We start from the raw sequence: 9,880 nt of genomic DNA on the forward strand, positions 1-9,880 counted from the left end.
AATTGATTTCTTTTTTGGTCTTCCATAAGACAAAAAACATAAAAGAAAAGAAAAGAAAAAAAAATTCATTTGGTCTTCTTCCTTATCCCTTGCCACCCTCACTCTTTCCCTCACATCTCCATTGTTAGACTTCTATTAAAGCTTGCACTCAAGCTTAAATTTCTTCACTAACCCTTAATAGCTTCCATAAAAACCTCATTAGAGCTTGTTATCTCAACTTAAGAAGAAGATTGAAAGAGGAAAGAAGAACAAAAGATAGAGATTTAAAGTTCTAAGAAAGGTTAGTAAGCAAACTTAATAATTTTAGTTTGGTTACTACATTTTTAACTTATTGAACTTGTAAATAAACCTTAAATAAAAGAAAAATTTGTTGAGGGACCATGAGTAAATTTCAGCCAGCTAGGGTTACCATACATATGTTTGTGTTTTGCTTGAATTTGATAAGTTAGGCAAGCTTGTATGCATGAGGTATTGAGGTTGAGATACTTAGAATTAGCTAAATGCAACAATTTAGTGTGGTTAGGGTTTGGACACTTAGGGTTTAGAGACAAAAATGTGAAAATTAGGTAAATGATGTCTTGGACCTAGTTTGAAGGGAGAAATGGTCAATTGTGACCAAATGGAATGTTTTAGAAGTTTTTGAATCAAAACCAAATTCGGATTGAGTGTGGTCTTGCTGCTGGCAGCATGACCAAAGTCCCTTTGAGGGACCAAAAATTAAAATTTACAAGTCCAATTGGCATGAGACCAATTGGGAATGAAAATACACACTAAATGACACAATTTTCATTTAGGAAACATGCCCAAAAAGTGACTAAAACCTAGTGAAAAAATTGACCAAACTTGGAAAATCTAAGTCTGCCCTGTACAAAATGACCAAATGAACAGTCTGTTCATTTGGCAATAACTTGAGCTAGAGAGGTCTAAATGACTTGCAATTTTACCAGTGGATAGTTGAGGTATATACCTAAAACTTTCATGAAGAACACCAACCTAAATTGTGCCACTAACCAAGTCATTTGGCCACCCAAATTTGGTGACCTAAAACTGTCAGAACCAAATTTTGCCCAAAAATCTAGGTTAAGTCTAATTCGGCAGCCATGGTTCGAATGGCTATAACTTGATCTACAAAACTCGAATTGGAGTGATTCAAAAAGGATAATTTAGTTAAGACAATAGGGAACATTTTCCATGAAGGAAGTTTTGCCAAATTCTTACAGTAAAATGACCAATGGAACAGTACAACTTAAGACACCAAAATTGAAAATTTGCAAATTTGCCTAAAAGACTTAGAATTTTGAGTAAACAACCAAAACCAACAAATTTAGTGACCAAAATGTGGTATGTGGGTGAAGTTGGAATTACCATACCTATTCAGCCGTAGAAAGTCAACAAATTGACTTGAATAGTATAGTGAATAGTAACTCCGAAACACAAAATTTAACGAACGTCAAGTTTAACACATTAGAGCTAGGTAAAAGTGAATTTAAATTTATTATTGGATTTATGCTAAGTTATGGTACTCAAACACTGTGAAACTGTGTGTTTCAGTGGAAAAGAACACCGGGAAGGAACCCGAGGAATCGAGTCAAGGCTAAAAGGCGACTCGCTTAAGGTTTGTGCACAACTAACTCTTTTGTTATTTTTCAATTCCAAAATGATTTGAAATAAATTTATTGTATGATTTATAATTTTTGTTGTATCGAGAATTTTAACTTATTGAATGAAATTATATAATTTGAATATAAATTTTCTTATGCATATAAGGATTTATTGCATTGTTTTGAAGATTGTAAATTTTAAGTTTGATGTGTTGCCAACCTTGAGTATGAATTTATGATGATTAAATATGTTGATGATTTGTAAACACTTTGTAAATAGAAATTGTTTTGAATATGATTTGAAACCACAATTGACATGGTAAAATTTGTTGTGAATTCTCATTAACTTGTCTAGTGAGATATCTCTTCCACTAGTTGGGGCGAGTTACTTCCTCTCTGGCTTGCTAGTTGGGGAAGAATTTGAATGAGTACTCATATATACTAGCTACTCTTTGTTTTTCCCTTTTAGCCTCGGTTATTGGGAGAATGTAAAATGTCGTGGTATACAACACGGCATCTATTTGAATTTTGGGTCATGGGATCAACTGTGTGAATTGTTGGCAACGCCCTTTAAATTATGCATAATTTGATAAATTGTGATTGAAATAAATAATTTATTAGTGATTCAAAATATTTTTATATAGTTTCAAAATTTAAAAGAAATGTAAATAAATAGTTATTAATTGATCAAAATGTTATTCAAATGAATAATTTGCATGAATGAAAATAATGATTTTTGTATGTCATGGATTTTGAAGAATTTAGAAATTTTAAATTTTTATTCATTATGAATTGTTAAAAATAATTTGTATTAAGTTTTAAATTATTAGTTTGTGCACCACTGAGTTCACCACTCTGCGATAGCTTTGTATGCTATCACAGATATAGAGACTAGAGGAGCAGCAGATTGAGCTGCTGAGGACAGGGGTGCTACGTGCTTGAAGTTATCGGGTATAATTTATACCCTGACTGTAAATATTCATTTTGATGTATGTATTGAATGTAATTGTATGGACATGTAAAATAGGTCTTGAGCAGCTTGTACAAAGTTTGTATAAAGTTGTAATAAATTTTAGTTTGGATTTTCTTAATATAAATTTCTAGTATAATGTATATATAAATTATTTTGTCATTAATGAAATGTGATTGGTGTATTTTATTTTAAATTGAATAAAATTCATTAATGGCATTTTGATAATTGTTGGATATTGGAAATGGTGAATTTGAATTTTGGAAGTTGATAAATGTATTGAAATTGATTGAGATGATTGTGACTTTTGAAGAAGTTGTTGAGAAAAAATTATTGGAAGTGCTTTTTACAGGAATTTGAAGAACTGTTTTCTCAAAATACAAACGGCACTCTGCCGAAAGTTTTATAAAATTTGTGAAAAAATAAAATGGGCAAAAAATTTTAACTAGTTTCAACTTCGAATAAATGATTTTAATACCTATTAGAAAATGCTCATCACTTATCAATAGTAAGAAAATTGTTTCAAAATCCCTTGTAGTATATTTAATGAGTTATCGATAGACGAAGTACGTCAATTCATTAGGTGTACTACGGGAGCATGTTACATCTTACGAGGGGTAGGGTGTGACATTGTGCCCGACAAAGACTTACACGGGTCCCTGCAGATTACACGGGTCTAATTACACGGCCCGTGTACTTTTGTTTCTCCATTGGCTATTTGGCTTTCTTCTGGCAGATGGTTACATGAGTTTGGGGCTTGGCTTATATGACCCGTGTACTTTGTATCAGTAGCAATACTCAGTCTCTTGACCTCTCCAAGCTTCCTTTTGCATCTTTGAAAGGTAACAGGGGCATTACAGAGACCAAAAGGCATTCTCCTTTATGCAAATTTTCCATAGGGGCAAGTGAATGTGGTCTTTTCTTAGTCTTCTAGGTGAATGAGAATTTGGAAGAATCCTGAATACCCATCTAGATAACAAAAATAAGAGTGCTTTACTAACCTTTATAACAATTGGTCGATGAAAGGGAGAGGAAAATGGTCTTTTCTGGTAGTGCTGTTCAATTTCTTATAATCTATGCATATTCGCCAACCAGTGACCACCCTAGTAGGGATTAATTCATTGTTTGCATTTTGGTTAATAGTTGTCCCACCCTTCTTAGGAACTACATGTACTGGACTAACCCATTTACTATCAGAAATTGGGTATATGATACCTGCATCTAATAGTTTTAAAATTTCTTTCTTGGCTACTTCTTTCATGTTTTGGTTAAGTCTTTTTTGGTGCTCGATAGTGGGTTTACTGTTTTCTTCCATGGGTACCTTATGCATGCAAATCGAGGAGTTGATTCCTTTCAGGTCTTTTATTTTATACCCTATGGCCTTGTTATGGATCCTAAGTTCTCTTAACAATTTTTCCTCTTCTAACTTAGACAGGCTAGCATTAATTATAACAGGATATTTAGAGTTTGAGTCTAGAAATTCGTACCTTAGCGACGATGGGAGAGGTTTAAGCTCTACCTGCTTAGCATTTTTCTGGAGCTTAATCTTGGGTTGTTCCTCCTTTAACTCCTCCATCTCGGAGGCTTTAGCTAGGGGTGGTAGGGGTGGATGAGTTGCTAACTATTGTACACAGGCTGCTATTTCTGTCTTTTCATCATTCGCTGTGTGGCTGTGCATAATACATGCTTTAAGAGGATCTTTATGATATATCTTACGAAATTCCTCCTCAACTTGTTTATTAATTATGTCACCTTGAAGCATTCATCAGGTTCGAATTTGTGTTTCATTGTGTCGAACAAGTTGAATTCCACTTCTTCTTCTCCTACCTTGAGGGTTAATCGCCCATTTTTGATGTCTATGATGGCTCCGGTAGTTGCCAAGAATGGTCTCCCCAAGATGATAGGGATATGAACATCTTCTTCCATTTCAAGGACAACAAAGTCTATTGGAATGAAGAATTTGCCCACTTTGATAAGGATGTTCTCAAGTATTCCCACTGGATACTTAACAGATCAATCAGCCAATTGCAATGAAATTGTTATGGGCCTCAGTTCTCCGATCTCCAGCTTTTTGCATATTAATAGAGGCATTAGACTCACGCTTGCCCAAAGATCGCAGAGGGCCTTGTCTATTTTCTTGTTGCCAATGAGGCAGGGTATGGAGAAGCTTCTTAGATCTTTCAACTTTGAAGGCAGTTTGTTTTGCAGTATGGCACTGCATTCCTCTGTTAGACCTACTGTCCCATAGTCTTCCAGCTTTCTTTTCTTTGATAAAATTTCCTTACGAAATTTGGCATAGGATGGCATCTGAGAGAGTATTTCAGTGAAGGGGATGTTGATATAAAGTTTCTGTAAAACTTCTAAAAACTTCCCAAACTGCTTGTCCAATTTGACATTTTGAAATCTCTAAAGAAAAGGTAGGTGAGGCTGGTATGGCTGTGGTAACTTTTTTTTCTTCCCTGCTTCCTCTTCCTGATCTTTCTTGGCTTTTCCCTCCTTTTTCTCTGCTTGGCTTTTGAATTTTTCTAAGGTCTCATTTATTGGTTCTTTCTCTAATTGTACTAGAGTTCTCCCACTCCTCAATGTAACTGCCTTACAATGCTCTCTTGGGTTCATCTCCGGTTGACTAGGTAGTTTACCAACAGCCTTACTTGAAGAACTTGCTTGCTGAGCAATTTGATTCTCTAGCATCTTGTTATGGGTAGCAAGTTGGTCCATTCTGGAAATCAACTATTTAATCAATTCATTTTATTGTTATTGAGCTACTAAGAACCCTTCCATCATGGATTCCATGGTCATCTTTGGTTCAGGTTGTTGAGGTTGAGGAGGCAGTAGTGGTTGTGCAAAGTTTTGGCCTCTGTTCTGAAATCCAGAGGGGGCTGGTGGTTTGTACCCTTGTTGCTTGTTTATTGGCTAGTTTTGTTGATTGGACCGTGAGAAATTTAGGTGGTTCCTCCATCCAGGGATATAAGTGTTTGAATATGGATTATTAGGCTATCTCTGGTTGAAGTTTCCTCCATTATTCACATAGTTCATCTATTCTGCAGAGGGTTCATTAAAGCTGTTATATTCTGAATATCCTCCTCCATAGCTATCCTCATGTTGACTATTCATCCCAACTGCATTGGCTTGCATTTTATCAAGCCTCCTTGTGAGCTGAATAAATTAAGCATTTATCATGCTTAGGGCGTCCACTTCTAGGACTCCTATTGTTTTCTTTGCATTTCCTCTTTCATTTGACCACTCAAAACTATGGTTTGCAACCCTCTCTAGAAGTTCAAGTGCTTGTGTCACTATTTTTTCTATTAAGTCAACTTCTGTAGCTGAATCAACTGTGCTTCTTGTAGAGAGTAGTAACCCATTGAAGAAATTTTGCACTAGTAGCCAATCCTCTATGCCATGGTGTGAACATTCCCTCTACAGGTCTTTATATCATTCCCATACGTCATAGAGTGATTCACCTTCCTTTTGTCTGAAGGTGTCTAGCTCAAGTCTCAGTTTTGTAGTCTTTGCAGGTGGAAAATACCTTGCCAGAAAAGCTTGTGAGTGGTTTTCCCAAGTGGTGAGCGTTCTAGCTAGTTGAGAAAGTAACCACTTCCTTGCTCTGTCTCGAAGGGAGAATGGAAATGCTTTGAGTCTTATGGCTTGATCAGACACTCCATTCATCTTAAATGTGTCACAAAGGGTAAGAAAGCATTAGAGGTGATAATGTGGATCTTCTGTTGGTGAACCCGCAAAATGGCTTTATTGAATCATTTGAAGCCATGCTGGTTTTAATTCAAAGTTGTTGGCTTCCACTGTGGGTCTAGTGGCACTGGGCTGAAATCCTTGGACAGATGGAGGTCTGTAGTCTCTCAAGAGTCTTGGTCTGTCATTATTATCAGTCATGGTTGGAATTTCAGGATCTTCTTGATTGTTTTCTTGATGTTTCCTTTCTCTCCTAATGGCTCTCGAGTTCGCTTCATCTCCTGTTCACGATAAAAATTTCTTCTTACGCCTTGTTCGTCATATACCGATCCGCACTGCAGAGAAAAGAAAAGGAATAAAATAAATCAAACAAAATTAGGTAATAAATATAATTTCCTAAATCAGTTAAATTGCCTATTGCTCGATATTACTGAAGCCAAAGTCCCTGGCAATGGCGCCAAAAACTTGTTTGCTGGTTTTACAACCACCGCAAGTGCACGGATTGCTAACAAGAAATAAAGTGATGAGTAAAGTATCGTTCCCACAAGGAATTTGATTAGTAAGTACCAATCTATACAGTAATTTTGACTGTTTAGGCTATCGAACAATGAAGGAATGGAAGTTGTCTATTTTAAACACTGAAATGATAAACTTAAAATGAAGTAATATATTTTGGAACAATTCTGGAATTAAGATTTCACATCTGAATCTTGTTATGGATATTATCTTATTTATTTACTAGTTTTGAGAATCATTTACCTTGATGGAAATCAGTCTTAAGGTATCCTAAGTCCTCTCTCAAGGTACCTAGGGTGTATTCTAATTAACTTAAACCCGACTTTCTTGGCGATCAGATTAATTAAAATCCCTTAAGGTCTTTGACTAATTTTGAAGTTGTAACACCCCTAAGTTCGGTAGTGCGTTCTGCTGTTCCGGTGACCAGTGCTGTCCGGACAGCTAGGATGCCTAGAACCACACCTTGTTATGAGAGAGGAGACATAAATAATGAAATACAAAAAAAGAAAATACAAGAAAAATAAAGGAAAAATCATAGCAAAGAAATGTAACCGAATAAGTGAGCCGGGAAACCTAGCGATGGGTGATCAGACCGAAGTCACTGAGTGGACCGTTGACTAGCTGGATCATGGGAACCCCGAAAACATTTTTAAGACTTAAATAGACCCTTATTGAAGAATAAATATCATTAGAAAGATCAAAGAAAAATTAAATAATTAGTACAAAGAAAAGTGAGAAATCGAAAAACAGACAAAATACGGTGTTACCGAAAAATTGGGAATGCCACCCGAACAGGGGCATTTTGGTCATTTGACATCCCGAATTGTCTTTTGACCTAAATTTCCATTAAAAATAAATAATATTACACTTAGAAAATGAAATGAAAAATTTGTTTAGTGGTACCTAAAATAAATAGCCAAAAATGGAGTGGAAATGGTGTAAATAACACATTAAACTTATAATATGGTTAAATAATGTGAGTGGGCCACTAAAGGAATAAACTAAAGACATAGTGGGGCAGGTGTACATCCATTATCCAAGGCAGAAACTTCATCTTCTCCATTGTACCAAAGTTGCCGTGAATGAAGGGAGAGGAAACTCCATGGACATTTTCATGCAAGCTTGATCCATCCCTCCATTTCAACTCCATTCACTTGGGTTCCTTCATGAAACTTTGTCTACTCATCACAAGGAAGAGTTTGATACTAAATTTGAGAAGTTTAAGCAAGGTTTAACAAGCTCCAAGCATAAGGTAAGTCCATAATTTTGAAGATAGCTTTGTTAAGTTTTGTGTGCATGTTATGGGTGTTGGTTTTGTGAAGAAAAATTTTGAGTTTGAAGAGTTATTGTTGTTTTCATTTTGGACAGCCATGGAGTCACGTTTTTTATGAGATATTTATGTATATAATTGATGAGAAATAATGTTGATCATGGTGATTTAATATCCTAGAGGATTATTTCACATATATATGGTGATTTATGCACTTGGATGGGAATTGGTAAATTGTAGGGCACTTTGATGTTGAAGAAGGTTTTCGGCAGCTTGGGACCCTTGAATAATTGTATGTATTGATGGAAGTATTGGCAGAATGTTGACATAGAAGAATTGATGAATGTGTATGTAAATTAGTAGTGGAAATTATATGTAATGATTAGGTGTAATTATGTACATATATTGCTAAATTTGGACTTTGTGGTTTAGGGTTGTAATTGATGTATTGAGAATGTTTGTATTCTGTCCAAATTGACCATAGTAAGAAGTGATAAATGAATATGGAATGGTATAACATCAGAATTGGGTATGGGGATTTAAGGTAGAGCAAGTTAAATGTGTGTTTGAATTGGGGTTTGAAAGACACATAGAGGACAGTGTGCAAATAGACCTATAACTTTAAATGTGTAACCTCAATTGGTATGAGACCAATTGGAGGTGAAAATAGGCACAAAATGTGCCAACTTTCATTGAGAGAACATACCAAAATTCTGCTTGCAAGGTGATGTGAAAATGACCAATTCGGATTAGGTACACTTGAGACCTAAAACTGACCAGTTGGGCAGCATTGATTGTTTAGTCCATTACTCACTCAAAAAAGGTGCAATTGACCTGAAATTTTAACCATTAATAGTTAATACCCATACCTACAAGTATTATGAAGATACAAAGCCCAGAAATGACCATAAGCAAGTCAAAAGCTTGCACAAGTTCGGGTCCAAAACTGGCCGAACCAGAGTTGACCAAATGGACCAAAAATTGACCCAAATTGATACCATTTGACCAGCAATAGTGTAATGACCATAACTTGGTCTACTTAACTCGGATTGACCTAAAATTTTGCCCCGCGTGCAATAAGACATAGATCTACAAGTTTGTAGTTTTGACCAAGCCCGAAAACCGAGGGAACTAGGCCATCCGGCTAGGTCAAACCAGATCCCGAAATCCAAAGAAGTTGCATTAAAATGCACTAAACAAGGAAACGAGTTTGGCAAAGCATCAAACCTAAAACCCTCTCGAATGTGACATATTAACGACACTAAAACCTAATTTACCTAAAACGCAACGAGGGTCGGTATATTAGGTGATTAAGTGAATAATTGAGTTCAGTGCATTATTTACTAAACACCATCGTTAGAGGCAAATTAAATTAGCACTGAAACACTTCAAATTGTGTTTCTCGATTAACAAGGACTCAAAGAAAAGGGAAAGAAATACTGAGTCAAAACCAGGAGACAAATATCAGAGATTTGTGCACAACGGCTATTTCTTTTGAAATTTTCAATTGAAATGAATTATGACTATTTGTATATTATTGTTTTAAATTGTGTTTGTGCACAACAGCTATTTCTTTTGAATTTTTCAATTGAAATAAATTATGACTATTTGTATATTATTGTTTTAAATTGTGGAAATGTGTTTGGTGGACACTTATTGATTGAAAAACATTGTAAATGGTTTGAAACTGTGAAAAATTGTTTGAATGATATTGATGGATACTTATTGATTGAAAAGCACTGTAAATGGTTTTTGTGGAAATTAAAGTGAATTACGAATTGTGTTGCCATTTTGTGAATGAAATTATAACTTTGGAAATTTATTGGATTCTTACGG

General features: G+C 35.3%; 1 non-coding gene across 1 annotated transcript; it reads left to right on the top strand.

The window, feature by feature from the left end:
• The first annotated feature begins 5,965 nt into the window (after positions 1-5,965).
• Positions 5,966-6,072, top strand: LOC131176801 (small nucleolar RNA R71). Its single transcript, XR_009146690.1, has one exon. It is a non-coding gene; the product is annotated as a small nucleolar RNA R71 (small nucleolar RNA).
• The last annotated feature ends 3,808 nt before the right edge of the window (positions 6,073-9,880 follow it).

This window comes from Hevea brasiliensis, unplaced genomic scaffold (genome assembly GCF_030052815.1).
Source record: "Hevea brasiliensis isolate MT/VB/25A 57/8 unplaced genomic scaffold, ASM3005281v1 Scaf248, whole genome shotgun sequence".
In the NCBI taxonomy this organism is placed as follows: domain Eukaryota; kingdom Viridiplantae; phylum Streptophyta; class Magnoliopsida; order Malpighiales; family Euphorbiaceae; genus Hevea; species Hevea brasiliensis.